Source organism: Pseudopipra pipra, unplaced genomic scaffold, assembly GCF_036250125.1.
Source record: "Pseudopipra pipra isolate bDixPip1 unplaced genomic scaffold, bDixPip1.hap1 HAP1_SCAFFOLD_368, whole genome shotgun sequence".
Classification (NCBI taxonomy): Eukaryota; Metazoa; Chordata; class Aves; order Passeriformes; family Pipridae; genus Pseudopipra; species Pseudopipra pipra.
The window spans coordinates 1,179-23,704 of record NW_026990847.1 but is presented as its reverse complement, the minus strand read 5'-3'; the positions used below and the strand labels follow the sequence as shown (position 1 = coordinate 23,704).

The 22,526-nt window shown below is 53.9% G+C and overlaps 3 long non-coding RNA genes across 6 annotated transcripts; 2 read left to right on the top strand and 1 right to left on the bottom strand.

The window, feature by feature from the left end:
* Positions 1–14: 14 nt before the first annotated feature.
* Positions 15–7,786, top strand: LOC135408365 (uncharacterized). The gene is made up of 5 exons (XR_010427547.1): positions 15–346; positions 667–796; positions 1,833–1,962; positions 6,030–6,161; positions 6,706–7,786. It is a non-coding gene; the product is annotated as an uncharacterized LOC135408365 (long non-coding RNA).
* A 247-nt stretch (positions 7,787–8,033) lies between these two features.
* LOC135408360 (uncharacterized) lies at positions 8,034–10,247 on the top strand. The gene is made up of 2 exons (XR_010427537.1): positions 8,034–9,213; positions 10,196–10,247. It is a non-coding gene; the product is annotated as an uncharacterized LOC135408360 (long non-coding RNA).
* A 4,426-nt stretch (positions 10,248–14,673) lies between these two features.
* Positions 14,674–22,230, bottom strand: LOC135408361 (uncharacterized). 4 transcript variants are annotated; one of them, XR_010427539.1, is made up of 4 exons: positions 22,157–22,230; positions 21,416–21,555; positions 20,885–21,302; positions 16,209–16,443 (listed from the first exon to the last, which is right to left on the bottom strand). It is a non-coding gene; the product is annotated as an uncharacterized LOC135408361 (long non-coding RNA). The 4 variants fall into 4 exon arrangements; XR_010427540.1 differs by lacking the exons at positions 16,209–16,443; positions 22,157–22,230 and adding an exon at positions 14,674–14,774 and having other exon boundaries at positions 21,416–21,673; XR_010427538.1 differs by lacking the exon at positions 22,157–22,230 and having other exon boundaries at positions 21,416–21,672.
* Positions 22,231–22,526: the final 296 nt, after the last annotated feature.

Sequence of the window (22,526 nt, the reverse complement as noted above, 5' to 3'; positions counted from 1 at the left end):
AACCTGTAAATCCTCCTGGAGGCTTTTGGCCAACAGAGTTTCCTGAGTTCCCCCTGCAAGAAGGACAGTGATAGCTTTTGAGTGCTGGTAGATCCTTTGAATAGATAGCCTTGAGTGTGTCCTTGTTGCACCAGTAAGCCTTGTCCAACTCCCCATATTCCAGGAGATATACATATTGAAGTTTAAAATGATCCTTTTCCTAATCCTTTGTTGTCTTGAGGCTCTCCCCTGCAGGAACTCCAGGAACTCCTGGTGCCGCCTGGGCCGATGGATTGGACGCCCCAGCCCCTCCGTTCCTGCCCAGCCACTGGGTCCGTGTCCAGTGGTGGCACTGCCAGCCCTGCAGGTGAAGTGGGAAGGGCCTTTCCAGGTCTTGTGGGTCACATTGATAGCAGCTGAAGTTGCAGAAAAAGGACCTGGGGTCTCTTCTTCTTGAGTTCAGAAAGCTCCTTTTGATTGGTGACAGAACAAAGTGGATCCTTCAGAGTTCCCATCCGTGTTTGTGTCCCAGCCTGTGTTAGGATTCAGGGCTGTAGCTGTTGTTGTCACTGAGGAGTCAAACTATGCTTTAAATCATGAGACACTGGCCTAATGGCCGAGTGTCAGGAAAAAAGGGGGAATGCTCTCTGAGTGTTGAGATATAACAAGAGCTGATCCTTTTTGCAGTGGGATGTAGCCTGGAAAGTGCACAGAGCTGAGCTAAGGGATTGAAAGGGATCAAGCAAGGGAGGTGAAGAAAGAAGGAAGAAGGGAAGTGAGGCAGCAGGCAAACAGCACCAAGTTGCTGTGTAAGCAGGTGAGTTGTGTTGAGGTTCCTCAGGCAGGCACTGAGGACTTTGAGGGCTCCAGACAGAGCAGACCTGGGAAGGCCCTTGGTGAAGCCCCTTGGAAACCTTGTAAGGGTAGGTGTGTATGGTAATAAGTGTTGGAAAATGTCCTGAATGTGGAACAGGAATGCAGGGAAGGAAAATGAACCCTCCTGTAATGCTGCCATATCAGCTTCAGTGGAGATAGTTCTGTGTGCCCTTTTGGAGCTGATTGCCAGGGCACCTGGTGGGCTGGAATGATTCAAGAGCATGGGAATACAAGATTGCCTGGCTTCTGAAACTCACCAATTGAGTCTCAGAGGTCCCTGTAAGAAATTTTAGGTAACACCTGAACTTTTGTGTATACTTCTGAGTTTCGTTGGAAAGAGATTGTCCAGGGAAGAGGAATCTTGCTCAGTGCAAGAAGTTGCACTTGATGAACTTCCCATCTGAGCTGATGCCCTTGGCAGGAGAAGTGCTCAGCAAGGAGGCTCTTTGCTCCTAGGCAGGAAGAAAGGTCAGTGCCCTTCCTCCCCAAGGCCCAGCCCAGCAGGGCTGGCAGGAGCTGCTGGTGTGGCTGCTCTTTGGGTTCTCAGCTGTGGCTGTGGGGTGGTGACATCGTGTTCCTGCCTGTGCTCCAGGGCAGCCAAAAGCCCAGCCCAGCCCCTGGGCCTTTTGGGAGCCTGAGCTATTGCAGCACTGGGGATGGCTTTGGTTTCCTTCTTTCCTCAGAGTAAAAGTGTCTGGGGGAGTCTGTGATCTCCCTCGTTTTTGTATCATAACTGGAACTTGTAAAGAAGTTCACCTTGTGTAATTTACCAACTGACTTGGCAGTGCCAGGCTGTTGTAGCATGCAGGTTATTGTTTGTGTCTGAGTAGTTTGGTGTTTATTTGCCAAGGGAGGCTGTGGAATGTTATGGTATTTTTGTCCCAATATTTGGAGGCAGTTCCCTGGATTAGATGATTTCTGCATTGCTCCCTGGTGTCTAAGTTGTGAGGTGTACTAAGAACTGGTGGTTTTTGCAGTGGGATGTACCCTAGAAACTCCATGGAGCTGAGCCAAGGCATTTAGAGGGATTAAGCAAGCGAAGTAAAGAAAGAATGAAGAAGGGAACTGAGAGAGCAGCCAAGCAGCACCAAGTTCCTCTACAACCAGGTGAGTTGTCTTGAAGTTGATAAGGTGGTCACTTAGAACATGGGGGGCTCCAGGCACAGGTGACCACCAGACACCTCTGATGGAGCCCCTCAGAGAGCTTATAAGGGTTTGTGTGTATGGAAACAGGTGTTGGGGATGTCCTGAATATGGAACAGGAATGCAGGGAAGGAAAAAGAACCCTCCTGTAGTGCTGACCCCTGCCATCAGCTGCAGTGGAGACACTTCCGTGTGCCCTTTGGGAGCTGATGGCCAGGACACCCGGTGGGCTGGGATCATGGCAGGGTGTTGTAAGCAAGCAATGCCTGGCTTCTAAAACTCACCAGTTGACTCCTAGAGGCTTCTTTGAAGAACTGAGTTGAGGCAGCAGAATTGCCCCCCCAGGAGGGACTCTGTGCCTGCTCTCCCGTGGCTCCAAGGGATCTCTGGCCCTTCACGCCGGCACCGAGATTTTCTCGGGAAGGGCCTCAGATCCCCGGACCAGTCTGGGACACAGGCAAGATCCCCCTGCATTTTAGGACCAAATTTTGCCCCCTGGAGGGACAGTGCTGTTGGTGCCCCCCGGGTTGGGGCACCCCGAGGACTCCAGCGCGCACCGAAAGGATTATTCGGGGAGATCCTCGGGGTGCCCGGCCCTGGGGAGCTCAAAGCAAGGTCCCTGCCATGGATTCAGGCATTGCTGAGAGTATCCCAGGGGTAGCTGTCCCTGCTAGACAGGGAGCTCTCTAATGGACTGTAATTGGGTGATAGAAGTGGTGCTCCAAGTGCCAAAGCAGTGTGGGGTTGGGATTAAGAATTGAGCAGTGATGGTGCAATTGGCTGTTTTCTCTGGAATGTAATGGTAAGAGCTGCAGGAGTGCCAGGTGTGTGTTCCAGTCCCCAGCATTTGGTTTGCACATGTCCTGATCAGACACAGGTCCAACTTCCTCAATCCTTAACACAATAGAGGGAAAATGAAGGACTGGCAGTGTTAAGGTGATTGGTGTGACAGGGGTGAAACTGGGAAAACATTGGGGAATTCCTCAGTTGGTCTATTTGCCAAATTCGTCCAAACCTCTGCTCGGAAGAGATTGAGTGGAAAAGTTGAGGCAGAAATGAAATGGAAAAGTGAGGATACTGAAACTGTAATTGCTGAAACTAAATGTGTCAAAGCAGCAGCTCTTGTTGTGCAGGGAATAACTCCTGTCAGCAGCAAGGTCCTGACTGAAGTGGCAGCTGCAGTTGTTCCTGTTATGTGGGCCAGTGGACTTCCAGGAGGGTGGAAGAGGGCAGAACCTGTAGGTATTAACCCTAATATGCGATCTATATGGGTAAGGCCAAGCCAGTGTCCTTTAAAATCAGAATGCCAGCTTGGATTGGTTCCAGTAACAGCTAAATTTGCTCATCCTGGTTTGCTTGTAGGACGTGAATGCAAGAACCTGCCAAGAAAACCAATAGCAAAGGGGATTGATGAGTGCAGGACCTGAGAGAAGCACCTTGAATGACAACCTCGAGCTGTTTCCAGTATTGGATTGCAAAGATGGCCTTTGCTGCATCTCCTTGAGCAAGGAAAGCCAAGAAACCTTTGCTTTGGAAGGAGAAAATGGGGAAAGCAGAAAGGAAGAAAAGCAGCCCCCTGACTCCTCCCTGAGCCCCAGACAGCCCATGAACTGCCTTGCTGGGAATGGTAGGACAGGCTGGACTCTGGATTGCTCCCTCTGGATGTGTGGTAAGACTGTTATGCCAACTTTTCCAACAGCCTGTAAGCATTTTCTGCCTTGGCTAGATGGTGCAAGGGCAGCCTTTAAGCAGCTAAAGCATTCCCTGAGGAGAGCTCTGGGTCTGCCAGATGTCTCAGAACTGTTGGAAGCATCTTTCGTGGGGAGGGCAAACAAAGGCCAAGGTGTGCAGTGACCCCCCTGAGAAGGGACTTTGAGTTAATGGCATCCCTGCAAGTGAACTTTGTGGGCTGTTCCCCCTGTAGGGCAGGTGATAGTCCCAGCTACAGTGATGGGGAAAATGGTTAAAAGGGAGCCCCAAAACCTGTAAATCCTCCTGGAGGCTTTTGGCAAACAGAGTTTCCTGAGTTCCCCCTGCAAGAAGGACAGTGATAGCTTTTGAGTGCTGGTAGATCCTTTGAATAGATAGCCTTGAGTGTGTCCTTGTTGCAGCAGTAGGCCTTGTCAAAGTCCCCATATTGCAGGGGATATACATGTTAAAGTTTGAAATGATCTTCCTAATCCTTTGTTGTCTTGAGGCTCTTCCCTGCAGGAACTCCAGGAACTCCTGGTGCCACCTGGGCCGATGGATTGGACGCCCCAGCCCCTCCGTTCCTGCCCAGCCACTGGGTCCGTGTCCAGTGGTGGGACTGCCAGCCCTGCAGGTGAAGTGGGAAGGGCCTTTCCAGGTCTTGTGGGTCGCATTTATAGTAGTTGGCATTGCAGAAAGGACCTGGGGTCTCTTCTTCTTGAGTTCAGAAAGCTCCTTTTGGTTGGTGAGCAGGACAAAATGGATCCTTCAGAGTTCCCATCCGTGTTTGTGTCTCAGCCTGTGTTAGGATTCAGGGCTGTAGCTGTTGTTGTCACTGAGGAGTCAAACTCTGCTTTAAATAATGAGACATTGGCCTGATGGCCAAGTGTCAGGAAAAAAGGGGGAATGCTGCCTGAGTGTTGAGATGTAACAAGAGCTGATCCTTTCTGCAGTGGGATGTAGCCTGGAAAGTGCACAGAGCTGAGCTAAGGGATTGAAAGGGATCAAGCAAGGGAGGTGAAGAAAGAAGGAAGAAGGGAAGTGAGGCAGCAGGCAAGTAGCAGCAAGTTGCTGTGTAAGCAGGTGAGTTGTGTTGAGGTTCCTAAGGCAGGCACTGAGGACTTTGAGGGCTCCAGACAGAGCAGACCTGGGAAGGCCCTTGGTGAAGCCCCTTGGAAACCTTGTAAGGGTAGGTGTGTATGGTAATAAGTGTTGGAAAATGTCCTGAGTATGGAATAGGAATGCAGGGAAGGAAAATGAATCCTCCTGTGATGCTGCCATATCAGCTGCAATGGAGATAGGTCTGTGTGCCCTTTGGGATCTGATTGCCAGGGCACCTGGTGGGCCGGGATGATTTAAGAGCATAGGAATAAAAGATTTCCTGGCTTCTAAAACTCACCATCTGAGTCTTAGAGTTTTCTTTGAAGAGCTGTTTTCAGGCAGCAGAATTGGCCCCCCAGGAGGGACTCTGTGCCTGCTCTCCCGTGGCTCCAAGGGATCTCTGGCCCTTCACGCCGGCACCGAGATTTTCTCGGGAAGGGCCTCAGATCCCCGGACCAGTCTGGGACACAGGCAAGATCCCCCTGCATTTTAGGACCAAATTGTGCCCCCTGGAGGGACAGTGCTGTTGGTGCCCCCCGGGTTGGGCCACCCCGAGGACTCCAGCGCGCACCGAAAGGATTATTCGGGGAGATCCTCGGGGTGCCCGGCCCTGGGGAGCTCAAAGCAAGGTCCCTGCCATGGATTCAGGCATTGCTGAGAGTATCCCAGGGGTAGCTGTCCCTGCTAGACATGGAGCTCCCTAATGGACTGTAATTGGGTGATAAAAGTGGTGCTCCAAGTGCAAAAGAAGTGTGGGATTGGGATTAAGAAAGTGAGGATATTGAAACTGTAATTGCTGAAACTAAATGTGTCAAAGCAGCAGCTCTTGTTGTGCAGGGAATAACTCCTGTCAGCAGCAAGGTCCTGACTGAAGTGGCAGCTGCAGTTGTTCCTGTTGTGTGGGCCAGTGGACTTCCAGGAGGGTGGAAGAGGGTAGAACTTGTAGGTATTAACCCTAATATGCGATCTATATGGGTAGGGCCAAGCCAGTATCCTTTAAAATCAGAATGCCAGCTTGGATTGGTTGCAGTAACAGCTGAATTTGCTCATCCTGGTTTGCTTGTAGGACGTGAATGCAAGAACCTGCCAAGAAAACCAATGTCCAAGATGATTGATGAGTGCAGGACCTGAGAGAAGCACCTTGAATGACAACCTCGAGCTGTTTCCAGTATTGGATTGCAAAGATGGCCTTTGCTGCATCTCCTTGAGCAAGGAAAGCCAGGATACCTTTGCTTTGGAAGGAGAAAATGGGGAAAGCAGGAAGGAAGAAAAGCAGCCCCCTGACTCCTCCCTGAGCCCCAGACAGCCCATGAACTGCCTTGCTGGGAATGGTAGGACAGGCTGGACTCTGGATTGCTCCCTCTGGATGTGTGGTAAGACTGTTATGCCAACTCTTAAGAATAGCATGTAAAGCATTTTCTGCCTTGGCTAGATGGTGCAAGGGCAGCCTTTAAGCAGCTGAAGCATTCCCTGAGGAGAGCTCTGGGTCTGCCAGATGTCTCAGAAGTGTTGGAAGCATCTTTGGTGGGGAGGGCAAACAAAGGCCAAGGTGTGCAGTGACCCCCCTGAGAAGGGACTTTGAGTTAATGGTATCCCTGCAAGTGAACTGTGTGGGCTGTTCCCCCTGTAGGGCAGGTGATAGTCCCAGCTACAGTGATGGGAGAAATGGTTAAAAGAGAGCCCCAAAAGCTGGAAATCCTCCATGAGGCTTTTGGCCAACAGAGTTTCCTGAGTTCTCCCTGCAAGAAGGACAGTGACAGCTTTTGAGTGCTGGTAGATGCTTTGAATAGATAGCCTTGAGTGTGTCCTTGTTGTACCAGTAGGCCTTGTCAAACTCCCTATATTCCAGGAGATATACATATTGAATTTTGAACTGATCTTCATAATCCTTCATAATCCTGAGGCTCTCCCCTGCAGGAACTCCAGGAACTCCTGGTGCCGCCTGGGCCGATGGATTGGACGCCCCAGCCCCTCCGTTCCTGCCCAGCCCCTGGGTCCGTGTCCAGTGGTGGCACTGCCAGCCCTGCAGGTGAAGTGGGAAGGGCCTTTCCAGGTCTTGTGGGTCACATTGATAGCAGCTGACATTGCAGAAAAAGGACCTGGGGTCTGTTATTGTTGAGTTCAGAAAGCTCCTTTTGGTTGGTGAGCAGAACAAAGTGGATCCTTCAGAGTTCCCATCCGTGTTTGTGTCTCAGCCTGTGTTAGGATTCAGGGCTGTAGCTGTTGTTGTCACTGAGGAGTCAAACTCTGCTTTAAATAATGAGACACTGGCCTGATGGCCAAGTGTCAAGAATAAAGGGGGAATGATATCTGAGTGCTGAGATGTAACAAGAGCTGATCCTTTTTGCAGTGGGAGGTAGCCTGGAAAGTGCACAGAGCTGAGCCAAGGGATTGAAAGGGACCAAGCAAGGGAAGTGAAGAAAGAAGGAAGAAGGGAAGTGAGGCAGCAGGCAAGCAGCAGCAAGTTGCTGTGTAAGCAGGTGAGTTGTGTTGAGGTTCCTCAGGCAGGCACTGAGGACTTTGAGGGCTCCAGACAGAGCAGACCTGGGAAGGCCCTCGGTGAAGCCCCTTGGAAACCTTTTAAGGGTAGGTGTGTATGGTAATAAGTGTTGGAGAATGTCCTGACTGTGGAACAGGAATGCAGGGAAGGAAAATGAACCCTCCTGTAATGCTGACCCCTCCCATCAGCTGCAGTGGAGACACTTCCGTGTGCCCTTTGGGATCTGATTGCCAGGGCACCCGTGGGGCTGGGATCATGGCAGGGTGTTGTAAGCAAGGAATGCCTGGCTTCTAAAACTCACCTGCTGAGTCTTAGAGGCTTCGTTGAAGAGCTGAGTTGAGGCAGCAGAATTGCCCCCCCAGGAGGGACTCTGTGCCTGCTCTCCCGTGGCTCCAAGGGATCTCTGGCCCTTCACGCCGGCACCGAGATTTTCTCGGGAAGGGCCTCAGATCCCCGGACCAGTCTGGGACACAGGCAAGATCCCCCTGCATTTTAGGACCAAATTTTGCCCCCTGGAGGGACAGTGCTGTTGGTGCCCCCCGGGTTGGGGCACCCCGAGGACTCCAGCGCGCACCGAAAGGATTATTCGGGGAGATCCTCGGGGTGCCCGGCCCTGGGGAGCTCAAAGCAAGGTCCCTGCCATGGATTCAGGCATTGCTGAGAGTAGACTGGACTGGGCAGAGAGGGAGCAGTTTGTCCTGTGGAGTTGGGATGGGTTTGTTCAGGATGCCTTGGGAGGCAGGGCTGGAGAGGCCCCTCTGTTGGCTGTAGTGGTGGAAGGTTGTAGCAGCAGGGATGGAGCCTTCGACCTCCTGCTCCTCCGTGAGCCCCGACGGGACCGTGCCCTTGGCAATGGAGGGCCCCCCATTGCTGAGTCAGCGGTTCCGGGGCCAGGAGGGATGGGATCAGGATGCCGAGCTCCACCCAGGGCCAGGGCTGCCAATGTTCAACCATGGAGAGAACTGAAAGCAGAGTGAGATGGAGGCCAAGCTGCAGCACAAGGATGGGTGAGAAAAGACCCTGGTCCTCAGGTGGAGCTTTGAATTCCCTGGAAAAATGGATCCTGTCAGATGGTTCAGGCCCTCGTGGGTGCTGGAGCAGAGGCCTCTGTAATTTATGGTCACCCTAAAAAGTTACAAGGAGAGCAAGTTCTGACTGCAGGATGAGGTGGGAAGCAAAGTGAAGTGGTCCAGAGAAAAGCTGAGCTTAAAATTGGTCCTGTGCCAGAGCAGCCTCATGCAGTGCTTGTTGCTGTCCCTGAGTGTCCCATTGCAGTGGATATTCCCAAGGGTGCCTTGTGCTGGGGAACACTGGGGGCAGTTCCCTTTCCCTGGGCAGGGTAGGCAGGGCACGTTTCCCCCCTCGAGGGTGGCTCCACAGTCCCACCCTGTGCCCTGGGAGCGTGGCAGAACACCTGGACCCACTGTCCTTGTCAGAGAGGGGACAAGGGATGGTTGGATGGGTGAGGGAATGGTTCAGGGAGTACAAGCACCATTAGAATGAGTAGGGCAGCACATGGAAAGGAAGGGGGGAGTTAATCCAGACAAAATTCAAGCACCTGCCCAACCTGTGATATTTTTAGGAACTCAGAGGTGTTGTGGTCCCCAGGAAGTATTGCCCAGGACTAGGCAGGAGACTTCAGGCTTGGTCACCCCCAGAGCAAGGTGGAAGCCCAGCAGTTTATTGGTTGGTTTGGCTTTTGGTGACAACACGGTCCTCCTTTGGGACCAATCCTTGGCCTGGGCCATAAAGTCTAAGGGCAGAAGTGTGAGTTTGAGTGGGAAAGGAGCAGCAGGGAGGGTTGGAAACAGCTCAGGGAGCAATTCGACAGGCTCCAGACCTGTGGCCAATACGAGCTGCAGAGGGGGAACTGAAGGTTCCTGCCAGTGCTAATGATGCCAATTGGAGCCTCTGGCAGAAGTAGGGTCGTGTAAGGGGGGACTCCTGAATTAGATGATCAATGGAGCATAGAGGCGTGAGAAAGAAATCCTATTAGGATGTGAAACCAGCTCGAGTGTGGTACAATGTAACTTGATGGCACAAGCTAATTGTAAGGTCCATTGTGCTTTTCAGCAAGTCAGCCTGATATCCCCTGTTATGAGAGCTGAGTTCTTCCTTGGTTCTGCTACATCTTGCAAGGTAGGTACATCTACCCTTGAAACACCATGGGAGAGGTCATCCCTAGGGGTGAGAAAGATGATGGTGAGAGGAAGATGATGTGGGCAGGGGTGGCTGGCCCCTTGCCCTACAAGTAGGGCAGGCCCAGACTGTTGCCACCAGGCAATGATCAGGCGGGGTTTGGCTGCCATTCAGGCCTCCCCTTACACTGCGTCCTGGCCCTACGTGGTGTAATGTGGAGCTGATCAAATGGGCTGTCAGGACTGCTGAGCTGAGCGATCCTCATCCTGCCACCGAGCCTGTGTTGCTCCGCGGGGACGCCCGCTAAGGGATGGGCACCGACCAGCTGCTGCAGATCCTGACAGCCCTGCCTGGCTGTGGGGGTGGGCACAGGTTAGTGATAGGAGGCAATCGAGAAAGAAGACTTTAAATATCCTTTAGTGTTCCTTTAATACCCTTTATTTAGTATTCATAATATTTTCCCTTTAATTTCCCCTTTTACTAACCAAATATTGTGTTAATAGTTATCCATAATATTGTGTTAAGATCCTTTTTGGTATCCCTTTAACTCCCTTTTTACTAGTTAATATTGTACTGTATTGAATGCTGTTCTTAGTATTTGTTTTAATGCCACACAATAAGGCAGTTCATTTGTATCCTTTTTTAACTTTTGATTCTCTTTGCTAAATTGATTATTATTATTCTCACTGTAATAAAGGTATCTTGTGTGTTTGAATGCTTGTGGCACTTGTCTTTAATCTGGGCATGTATCCTAATGAACTGTTACAGGTAGGAAGGAAGTGCCCTTAGGATTTGGGAATAGGAAGTTACTGGAAGCCAGCCCAAGATAGACCCTGTTGGAGAAGCAGCTCTGAGTATGTTCTTGGGCTTTAGTGGGAACTTAACAAATGCTAAGAGGGCCTGAAATCCCCATAGGGCCTTGGGTAAAAAGCTCCTCCAGGATGCCCAGGCCAGGCCCTGCTCAGGAAGGCAGCCCCATGGAATGGAGATGGTGGATCCAAGGCAGAGCCAGAGCAGGGGTCGGGGCAGGAGCGAGGCCTCGGGAGGGAGTTGCCCCCGGCCCTGTGGTTGAAGCAACAAGTGTAGATCCCCTGGACAGTGAGCACAAATCACTGGGAAATGGGGAAAAGCCCCAGAGCAAGTGCTGGGAGCAGAGAGGGAGCATGCATGGCTCACTGCTGGGTCAGCCACATCTGTCAGTGGGAAGCACTTTTGGAAAGCAGGAGCTTATAACCCGTGCCAGAGGGAGTTTGAAGTCACGATGGGGGGAGGCAAAAGTAGTCCATGTGCTGAGTGAGACACTGTACCTGTGGGAATGAAACAGGAAGAACTAGGGCAGTGTCAGGTTTGTAGGGATTTGGGGTCAGTTGGCAGTGGTTTGGCTACTTGGCTCCCAACTGACACCCTCACGGAATTAGTGATTAAATGCAGACAAGGAAAATGGGAATATGTTCCTGTGAATAAATGTTAGTGGAGGGAATGATATTGCCATGTTGTAGCTTGCTATCTTACAGAACCTGTGGATCCTGGCCATCCTCACAGCCCTTGTGGTCCCTCTGGGCGATGCTGTTGGCCCGGGCAGTTCCCTGGAAAAGGTGCCTGGGTCGGGTGCCTTGGTTTGATTTGGATGGAGATGGAAAAGCAGCTCCAAACCAGGACCCCAGGACAAGGTGCCCTGGGAAGCAAGTGGCCCTTGCCCAGGGGTCAGTGTCCCTTTGTGCCCGGGGGGACTCTCTGGCAGGGCCGGGGTCTGTCGGGCTCATTGTGCGGGCGGCTGTTGGTGCCCTCAGTGGGATTGGATGGATGTGATTCCAGGGGCTGGGAGCACTGTTGCCATGCAGTGCTGTAGTTTCCCTTAAGGTGCTGGGTCCGGGGGGTCTCCCTGGCATCGTTGTCCCCCTTGTGTGAGCGGTGCCAGTCCCAGCCCCAGTGTCACAGCAGCAGGGCCGTCCCCTGGGCTCTGCCTGCTGGGCTGTTCTGGGAAGTGCTGCCAAAAGAGCAAAGGGATCAGCTGGGGCAGGGGATGGCACAGTTTGGCACCATCCTCCCGAGGCCAATATTGGTCCAACTGTTGGGTACCTGCTGCCTGTGTCCTGCAGCCCAGCATCATCAGGATAACAGAATTCCTTTCCCCACTCTGATTCCAGTGCTCCCATCTTGCCCCTGGCAGTGAGGCTGGGGGGACACGGGACTGGGAGGAACAGGAGCTGGTATTGGATTTGTAGGCAGTGGAGACATGGAATTGTTTGGTAACCAATGGCAAAGAGCTGGGCCAGGTGTGTCCCGAGTGCTGAATTTAGGAGCACAAGGGATGCCCACTGTATTTACCCCCCACCCTTCACTCCAGAATGGGATGGGGAGTTTGGGCAGCTCTCTAATGGTTCCCCAAGATGTAATTGTTGTGCACAGGGGAACAGCAGTAACTTATGAACTGGGCTGAGTGCACATGCCATGGTGTGTATATTGTCATACAAAGAAATGAGTCACAGAAGGACTTAATGAGTACCAATGAACTGATCTGGAGGGCTGTATTCACATCCTGGATTGCAAAAATTAACTGGATTTTGTCTCCTGAATTTCTGCAGTGCACCAACTGATACCATGCTGGAAAAATAACACACTTCAATGTAAGTAAACCAGGGGTTTCTTTGGATGTAAGTGCAAATTATTGCCTTACAACTTTGAAATAAGACTTGACTTGATCACCAAATGCAAACAGTAATTATAGGGGTCAATTAATGATTTTGGGCATCAGGTAGAACAAGTCCCTGCTCCCCACTGGTGGGACGTATTTACAAGATTCTCACCACCTGCTACAAAGTTTTTGAACACTTTAATCCATCCACTGATCACAGTAATTATACTGATTTTATGAACAATATGCAGTTGTTGTCTCTGGGATCAACTAGAAGAAGTTGTTCAAAGGCTGCAGGTGCAGTGAGTGTGTGCTGGGCCAAGGCAGCCAAGGTGTGTGCAGCTGTTCTGTGCCCTCCACCCTTGGAGCTAAAATTCCACAGCCTTGAGCTGTTGGGTCCCAAATAATATTGGAGGGAGAGGCAGAAAATGCCACTGCTGCTGGGGCTGAACTGTCTGCAGTGACTGGGCAGGACTTGGCCCTGATGCCTGAGTGCATCTTTCGGATAGATCCCAACTGTCAGCCCCTGGCTCCATAACTTGAGAAGAGGGTGTTCCTGCCAGCCCAGCTGCTGTGTTGGTGGTCCTGGGGGCACCTCTTGCCCTGGCCTGCTGTGAAGGTGTTTGTGTTGCAGCTCAATAAAGTCCCTTTCAGTGGTGATTGTGTCATTTTTGTGTCAGTTCCTCTTGCCCTGCCCCAGGGGCTGCATCAGTGGCTTGTGCCTAAATGAACTTTTCCCCTGCAGCAGTTCCCTGCTGCTCTCAGACAGGGTGGAGTTGAGGCCCCTGAGCAAAGGGAAAAAGGATCCATCCAAGGCAGGCCCGTGCTCCCCCCCTGCCTTCCTCCAGCCTCCCGTGTTTCCAGTTCCCATCCCTGCTGGACACACAGCCTGTTCCCAAACAACCCCTGTTCCTGTTCTCTCTCTGTGTCTCCCCCCACAACTCCCCTCCTCTAATCTCCAGGTGCCAAGGCCCCTGTTTTTGAGGGGCATTCCTGGGCTGCTGCCCCCCCCATTCTTTATAAATGAAGTGCCAAGAGCCCCAAGTGCAGAGAGGTCTGCAGGGAATCAGTGCCCAGAGCTGCCTGTGCCTGCCTGTGTTCCTGCAGTTCTCCTTCCTGTTCTCCCTGGGCTGGAGAGACCTGCCTGCCCTGGGTTTATTGGAGCAGAGGGATGGGATTACATTTGTCCAGAAGGTTTGTTCACAAGACATGTTTTCTGACAGACAGTGCCATTTCCCTTTTGTCTTTCCCTAGTTTTTCCAAGTGCTGCCCAGCACGGGGATCCATGTGGTGGGACAGTGACTGGCAGCAGGAAGGGGAGCCTTGGCCTCACCTGCCCAGCTCAGGTGGGTGGCACAGAATGGGGGTGGGCTGGCAAGGCATGAACACATTTCTGAGTTCTGGAGTGCCTTGAAACCTTTCCCTGTCAGGTTTCTCTCCCTCATTTCCTGGGGTCCATCGTCCCAGGTGTCTCTTCCTTTGCCCAAAGTCCAATGGCAGAGGATTGACTAACTCCCAAGGGAGGTTTGGAATGAAAAGGGTTCTGTTCAAATGGGGCAAGGAATGCAGTAAGAAAGATGAGCCTCCTTTTAGTGCCTGAAGTAGAGAGGAATAAAAATGGTGGAAAAGGTCCCATTTTATTTGTTGTCCCCCCTGGATTTTTCATGGCTAAAACTCTCTAGTGAGCAATTGAACAGAAGGGTGAAGGGCAGGAGCCTTTGACTTGCCCAGTGCCCTTAATTGCCTTGTTCTCCTCTCTTCCAGGCCAGGCCAAAGCCCTGATCCAGCCCAGCTCTGCCCAGTGCCCTGGGCTGGGAGCAGCCAAAGGCAAGAGGCTGCAGCCCCGCCGGCCGGGCTGGGGGCTCCTGGTGCTGCCCGTGGGGTGGGGTAAGTCAGAGGGACACGTTTCTCTCCTCCTGGTGTTGGCATTTGCTCCCTGGGCACTGGATGTGTAAGGAAGGACGGAGTAGCAGGGAAGGGCAGTGTTTCCAAACTGTCTGAATGTTGCCCCCAGGTTTGGGATGGAGCAGGGATGGGGGTGGTTGGGTTTGGCCTGGGCCGGTCAGGATCAGCCATAAAGGACCCACCAGAGCCCTGAACCCTCACTGGACATGTCCAGCCCCTCAAGTCATTAATTTTCAACAATTCTGTGGAGAATTTCCTTTGGAATGATCAATGCAAAGTATCTCTTTGGGTCTTTTGTTTGTTTGTTTGTTTGTAATTTCCTCTCTGGCTTCAATGAGTTTGGTGTGTTCCTATTAAGGAAGCAGCCTGCTTTTATCTTGAAATTTGGGGTGGTTTGGTTTGTTTAGGTTTTTTTCCCCCCACTGACTCGGGCCTTCCGTGCATAGTCCGTGTTGTCCCACAGGACTGTTCTGGTTCTGGGTCAGAGAGAGAGAAGGGAAGTGGCTTTTCCTCATCTGGAATGTTTCCAAGCAGAAGTGGGACATTGTCCTGCCCCTCCCCAAAGCACTGCAGGCACCTGGGAGTAGCTCAGGGCTGGCCCAGTTCTCTGAGACAGAACCATGGGGGAGAGATTTAAGTATTAATCACATCTCTGGTGTCCCTTGGTTGCAAAGATTGGGTCCTACACTCCCAGAGCGTTAAGGAAAACAAGGAACTTCTGTTCTTCCTGGCAAACCTTCTGCTATTGCTTGTGCAGTGTTTGGGTTCTGTTGTCTGAGTTCCTGTCCAGGATCTTTCTAAGAGAACCTGTTAGAAATGTAGAGGTAGGATTAGAATTTGGGTCTGTTGCCTCCCCAACTGCCTCCAAGTCCTGATGGACTGGAGTGATGAGTGCTCTCAGTCCAGGGTATTTCTTGATATTGTGTGGCTTTCCCTCAGCTGTGGGTGAGGAATTGTGCAAGCAAGGCCTGTGTGCCCGTGGGTGTCTCCCGTGTGTGTCCGTGTGGCAGGGCTGGGACAAGGACTCGTGCAGGGACCCAGCTGGCACTGGAGCTGCTGCCATTCTGAGCCACTGCCAAGGGCTGGGGAGAGACCCTCTGGGAGGCTGTTGCCAGGATTCCATTGGGAGCTGGATCTCCCTCCAGCTGCAGCAGCCAGGGGAGGGTTCTTCCTTGTGCAGCCCAGTGGCTTCTGCTCAGGCTGGCCCAGAGTGGGGCTGGGGCAGGTTCTCCAGGGAACTGGAGCCAGCCCTGAACGGGGCTCTGGAGAGCAGGAGCTGCAGGGACTGAGGTTTGCAAAGCTGGGCTGAAGTTTGTCAAAGCAGCAGAACATTCTCATTCCTGTGGGTTTGTGGAGTTGGTGCCCAGGAGAACTGGGTCAGACTGGGCTTTGTGGTCTGAGAGCTGCCCCCCTAAATTTGGCAGGCTGTGTGTGCTGGCAATGAAGTGCTATCCCAGAGGCTGATGGTTTCTGTCTCCAGGGATGCCCAGGACGCTGCTAATGCCCAGGGATCTGCTCTGGGTCCAGGTTGTCTGTGCTGGAGGGCCCTGGTGGCTGCAGTCCCTGAGCCCGCAGAGACAGAGAGAGCCCCGGCCCGAGTGGCCTTTGGCCCCTTGTCCTGAATTTGGGGTGAGCCTGCGAGCGTGTGGAGGGTGAGAATGAGGGCTGTACTTCCAATTCATCATCCCTGGGAAGATCCTGTTGTTCCAGAGCGCTGGGGACAGTTTGGGCTTGGCAGCTTCAGAGCTGGATTGGAGCAGTCCCTGAAAAGAATCAGGAGAGTGGAGGTTTGTCCCAGTGGTGCTTTCACACCCCACTGGACAGGCTGGGCTTTGTGTTTGGGGTTGTCCTGTATTTGCTCTGCAGATAATGTGCCCTTCCTAATTCAGCCCAGCAGATCCCAAGGGCTCTGACAGGAATATTTGTTCTTTCCTTCCCTTTGGGATAACTTCATCTCCAAATTGCCATGAGCAATTCCTTAATTTCTCCTGGAGAAAACCAAGTGTCAGAGGCAGTTTGCCAAGGAGGCCAGAAGTGTCTTTGGGGCAGAGAGTGCTGCCAGCTGCGTGTGCCTGTCCCCAGCCTGGCACTGCCCACAGGGACACACTGGGCACTGACCATGAGAGGGAACAAAACCACTGCCTGCCAGAGGGTTTGTCCTGGGCCAGTCAGGCCTGGGGCAGGAATTGGACTGGGCAACTCCATCAGCTGCTCTTCCCTCCCCCACAAAGCCCCATCCCCTGGGCATTAATGACGTGCCCTGTGCCCAGCGCTCCCTGTTCACCCAACTGAAACCAGAGCAAGGCTTGCTTTGCTTGGAACAACTTAATGTAACTTTAAACCAAAATAAATCACTTTTTTCTTCTTTTTTTTCTTTTAGATGCTGGAATTGCCTCTCTGGCTGTGTGCTGAGCTCTGGCTGCAGGGGACTGTCAGGCCTTGGTGGCTGTGAGTTCCTGTTCTTCTCCCTGGGAAACTGGAAAGAGTTATTCATTAGATTGCAGAAATGTAATTTTGAGGGGACCCAGCAACTGTTTGTGTAGGAAAAGGTGAGGTGCTGCAGAGGGGAGGGAGGTGGCATTTTGGAGGGGTCCCACTGAGGGGGGAGTGGAGTGCCTGGGGCTGGAGTGTGAATTATTAAACAGGGAAGAAGGGAAGGATGCTTGGGAGGGAAATGTGTAGGGATGGAATGGAAATTTGGGGCGTCAGGAAGAGCAAATGGGTGATGTAGAGGAAGGGAAATGTTGGGGGTAAGACTTGATCTCATCTGTAGAGGACAGAAGGACCATTTAGAGATAAAGTGAGGCAGTGAGTGGTGGGCAGGTAGGGAAAATTTGTGTTTGTAAAATTTCAGGCCACCTGTAGCAGAGAGGATGTACCTCCTGATGGACACTGAGGCAGTCAGGGGTGGGCAGGAGGGGGGGAAACCTTTGGGGTTAAAACTTGAGGGAACGTCCAGGACAGAGAGTGAATATTTTGAAGGATAAATGAGGTACTCAGTGGTGGACAGCTGGGGAGTGTTTTAGGGTAAACTTGGGGTAGCCCACAGGGTAGAGAATGAACATGTATTTGTACAGAGGAGCTGATTACTTGTGGGTAGGTAAGGAGAATTTTGGGAGTAAAATCTGGGCAATCTGTAGCAGAGAGAATGAATATCTTGGTGTGAAGTGAGGCAGTCAGTGTTTGGCAGGTAGGGAAAAATTCTGTTTGTCAAATTTGAGGTCACGTGGAGCAGAGAATGTACATCCTGAGGTAAACTGGGGTAATCAGTTGTGGACATATGGGGAAAATTGGGGGGGAAATATCTGAGGTAATCTGCATGGTAGAGAATGAATATTGAGAGATGAACATGAGGTACTCAGTGGTGGACTTGTAGGGAAAATTGTTCCAAAATATTCCTTCTCTCTGCTGCACATTGCCACAGATTTGACCCCCACAAAGTGAGGCAGTCAGTAGGGGGACAGGCAGAGGAATTTCTGAGGGTGAAACTTGAGCAAATGTGCAGAGCAGAGAATGAATATTTGGAGGTCCAAAAGAGGTAATCAGGAGTGTGCAGTAGGGAAGACTCTGGGGAGAGAATGACTCTTTTGTGTTCAAGAAGAGGTAATCAGGAGTGGGCTGGAAGGGGAAAGTTTGGGGGTTAAAAAGGAGGTTTATTCTCTGCAGGGCAGGGAATGAACACACTGAGGTAACCTGAGGTGATGAGTGGTGAGAGACACAGACAATTGTGGGTGTTAAAGTTCAGGTGATCTGCTGGGAAGAGAAGGAACGTGTTGAGGTAAAGATGAGGCACTGGGTGGCAGACAGGTGGGGAGAGGTTTGAGATAAGCCTGAGGTGTGTGTGGGGTGCAGAATGACCCTCTGTAGGTACAAAGGAGCTGGTCAGACGTGGACAGGTAAGGCAGATGTTGGGAGTAAAATGTGGGGCAATCTGTCCCAGAGAGAATGAATCTTTTGGGGTAAGGTGAGGCAGTCAGCAGTGGGCAGGGAGGGAAATCTTTGTTTGTCAAACCTGAGGTAATGTGCAGCAGAGAGAATGCAGCTCCTGGGGTAAACTGGGGCAAACAGTAGTGGACAGGTGAGGAGGTTTTGGGGGAAACTTTGAGGTCATCTCTGTGGCAGAGGATGAATGTTTGGAGGTAAAAATGAGGTAATAAGTAATTTGCAAGCAGGGAAAACTGTGAGGGTAAGTGTGGATGTCACCTAGGGGAGAAAATGAGGCTTTTGAGGTCCAGTGAGGCAGTCAGTGGTGGGCAGGGAGGGAAAATTTGTGTTTGTAAAATCAGAGGTCATGTGGAGGAGAGAGAATGCACCTCCTGGGGTAAACTGGGGTAAACCTTGCGGACCTGCAGGGAAAATGTGGGGGGTAAAACTTGTGGGAATCTGCAGGGCAGAGAGTGAATCTTCTGAGGTGAAAATGAGTTCCTGGGTGGTGGAGAGGTGGGGAAAGTGTTGAGAGTAAACTGGAGGTGGTCTGCTGGGTAGAGAATGAACATCTTGATGTAGAAGTGAGTTGCTGAGATGTGGAGAGGTCAGGAAAATGCAGTGGGTCCAGAGTGAGGTCACCTGCAGCAGAGAGGATGTACCTCCTGATGGACACTGAGGCAGTCAGGGGTGGGCAGGAGGGGAAACCTTTGGGGGTAAAACTTGAGGGAATGTCCAGGGCAGAGAATGAATATTTTGAAGGATAAATGAGGTACTCAGTGAGGTATTCATTGGATTGCAGAAATGTTTTTTGAAACCTGTCCCCTTCTTTGTGCCTTTTACTGACAGACCTTCTCTTTCTGCCTTTGAATTTACAGCCTCCTTGTAACTCCCAGCCCGGAAAACCTGGGATAACTGAGGAGGGACAGAGATGAAGGTTTTATCTGCAAACTTGGGGTAATTTCTGCAGGATACAGCAACTGTTTGTGTGGGAAAGTGTGTTTAACCACATTGGCCCAAGTTGTGTTTGCACCAGCTGGGGCCAGAGGTGCCAAGCAATCCAAAGCAAACCCTGCTCAGCCTCCAAATCCCAGGGGAAGTTCTCCAAGCTGTTCATTGAGGGACTAAAGATACATTGAAATGGAACCAAGACACTACTAAGTTTCCTGGAATCCCAGTATTGCTGTCCTAGAATTTTTAACAGTTTTTTAAGCTTTTTATGACAATAATGGCTTTCTTCCTTTGATTGAATCCTGCGGTAGGATTTGGGGTTTCTTTGGATTCTGAATCCCTCCCAGGGGCCCTGACACTGGTCAGGAGCTGGCAGGACAAACAGAGTCAGAGCTCCTGGCAGGCACAGGGGCTTTCCCGCAGAGTGGATCCAACTGCTGCCCCCCAGCCTGGCCAGGCGGGATCTGCTTTGGCTCCCGGCTCCTGCCAGAGACAGAATGTGTTCCCTTGATTGGAATGAGGATCCCGTAGCTTCATCTCCTAGAGGTTCCCTGGGCAGCTGATCCACTCTGCCCCGTGTCCTGCTCTCAGTTCCTGCCCAGCCAGAGCCATCTGTACCAAGGGCAAGAGCACTCCCAGCCTGGATAGGGAATGGGGGACTGGCTTGTGCACAATTCACCTAGAAAGTCAAACGAGGGGATTGTTGGAGTATCTGGCTCCTTAGGGAACCTGCTGGGAGTAGAGAAGCACAACCCCAAATCTCCAGCTGTGGGTGGAGTCGTGGAACGTAAACCAGCACAAACTCATCCCCCAAAATGGACCGTGGAAGAGCAGGACCAAATAAGGGTCAGTGTCCCTGTGGAAAGGCAAAAGGAATTGGTTGGGACTTTGATTGTCCCCTAGGGAGATGGAGGTTGCTGGGAAGCAGAGAATGCCCTCCCTCAGGCTGCCAAGATCTCTCAGCGCAGCGGCTTTGGCCGACAGGGCAGCAAAAAGATTGTTCTCTGCGGGGGGCCCAGGTTTGGGTTCCGGTCTCAGCATTGCAGGTTTGGATGAATTCTACCTACAGCCCGCAATTCCATGGGGAATTCCTGCTGCAATAGCCTCCCAGTGCCTCCTGGAGCCCGGCTGTTCCCCCGCAGAGCTGCCGCTCTAACGCCAGGTTTGCCAGGAAGCAGCCACGGTTCCAGGTCTGCTCAGCGGGATCGGGACAAGGACAGGTTGATATTCCACAGACTTTGCTGTTTATAACCCTCCTCCCCCAGCCCCGCCGGGGTCCCTGGGGGGACTTGAGCGAGTTCCTTGGAATTCGGCCGATTCTCCGCCCCGGGCCGGGCTCCAGGGGATGTGTTGGCCCAGGAGAAGGCGGGGGCCGGACGCGCTCCCGGCCCGGGGCGAGGCAGCCCCTGAGCACGGGCGAGGACGTCTGTCCGGCCGGGAAGCCGCTGTCCCTTCGGAGCCTCGGGAGCGACCCCGGGGAATTCTTTTCCCCGAGGAAAGGGATGCACAGCCCTGCTTTCAGAGCACCTCCGGCTGGAAGGGCAGGGATTTGGGGCGGGCGGGACACACGTGGGGGGCGCGGGGGAGCTCTGGGAGGTGGGCCCTGGGAATGGCTGCCCGCGCTGCTCTGCAGCCCCGCCGTGCCGACACTGCCGAGTGCCAGCTGGATTCTTTGGGTCCTTTGGGGCTGGCGCTGGGGCGTGTCCAGGGTGAGGCATCTCAGGGGGCCCGTTCAGAGCAGCCCCCGGCTGAGGAGCCGCGGGCAGCCCTTTCCCCGTGCCCACCCCACGGGGGCTGTAGGGCACAGCTCCAGGGCACAGCTCCTCCATCCCCTGGAAATAGGAAGCCTAAGCAGGGCTGGGTCGCTGTCTGTCGCTCCGGCCTCCTCCCGGCCCGCGTTCCCTGCCCAGCTGGGACTGCCCAGGGAGCCCCGAGAACGTTCCTGGCGGGAAGCGGGAGCCGCCGAGGGCTCCGTCCAACTCCGGGCCCGAAAAGCGGCCCCGACCTGAGCCCCCCCGGCATTTTGGGTTCCGAAGGCTCACCTGGAGGAGACGCTCCCCCGCAGGCGGGACCAGGCGGCGACACTCGACCAAACGCCTTTGCCTCGGAGCGAGGGATCCCTCCGGACTCGTTTGGCTCCTTTATCCCTGGAAATGAGCTCGGATGCCGCACGAGCACCTTTGCAGCCGTTGGGTGAAGCCCGGACGGGGCCGGAAAACCTCCCTGAGCAGGGCAGCGATGAATTGGTGCCCGTCCCCAGCCGGGCACAGCCCAGCCGGCCGCGCTCCCTCCGGCCCGTGGCTGCGAAGGGCTCCTGCAGAGATTGAATAAAAGCTCATTTCCTGACTGTATTTGCCCGCGGTCTTGCCCCTCTTTTGACTCGCGCAGCACCATCCGGTTGGAGCATTTCTTGGTTTCCTCCCCTGTAGCCGTTTCCCTCCCAGGCAGGGCCTTCCCCGTCTGCAAATAAAGAGGAAATGTTTCAACGGGATTTTGAAAACCAGAGGGTTTGCCCCGGGAGGGTGCGAGTTGCCGAGAAAGCGGGGCAGAGGAAGGAGAGCCTCAGGTCTCACCTGGCTGGTGTCAGATGAGCCGCACCTTCTGGATGGCAGGGCAAAGAACTGCTGTCGGTAATTGCCGAAGTTCCGCAGGCAGAGCTGGGAGCAGCCTGTGCCCGAGCCGCGGCACGGTCAGTGCCAGCTCCTGGGGCCGCCTGAGGACAGACACAGGGACACGGGGACAAACGAGCAGCTCTGCTCGGGGTCCCGGAGCACGGGAGGAACGGGGAAAGGGCTGCCGCCGTTCTTCCCTCCCCGGCAGGCCCCCAGCTCCCCGCGGCCGGAGCGGGCCCGTGGCCGGAACCCCGGCGGGCCCCCGAGCCCTCGTTCCCGGGGGGCCCTGGGGGTGGGAACCTCCTGGGGTCGCGTTTAAGGGGGAGATGGACGATGTTCGCCCCGGGAGCGGGTGCGGTGGCCTCGGGGGTGCCCGAGCGGGGAAGCTCCGATCCCGCGGGGGGTACGGGCGGCACCCCTCCTCGGGGGTCCCGGGGCCGGCCCGGCGTGTCCCCGCGCCCCGGCCGGTCCCAGCCCCGGCTCCGCGTCTACACGACGAACGCGCCGCCGTTCTCCCCCGACCGGGCCCCGGCAGAGCCCCGGCCCGAGCGGCCCCGCCGCGCTCGGCCCCAGCGCCCGGCCCGGAGCGGCTCTTCTCGCCCGCGTTGCCGGGGCACAGGCGGCGAGGCCGGGCTGGGATGAGCCCGGCACCGATCCTGGTCCCCGTCCGGATGCCGAGCCCCATCCCAGCCCCAAACCAACCTCGCTCCTCCGGTCGCGGTCCCGGTCCTGGCCCCGATCCTTGTCCCGGTCCTCCTGCCGAGCTCCATCGCCACCCTCGCTCCTCCGACGCGCCGATCGCTCCCGCAGCATCCCGGTCCGAGGTTCCTCCACAAACTCGGGACGAGCGCGGCTCTGCCGGCTTTAAACGGCGCGGCCGGGGCGGGGCCGGGGCGGGGCCGGGGCGGAGCGGGGCCCGCACAGGTGTGCGAGGCGGGGCCCGTCCAGGTGCGCGGGGCGGGGACGGGCAGGGGGCGGGTCGGGGCGGGGGTATTTAAGCGCCGGAACTCACCCCCGCGGCCGTTTGCTCGGGCAGTGCGCGGGGAGGCAGCAGCGCCGCGGGAGCCTCTCG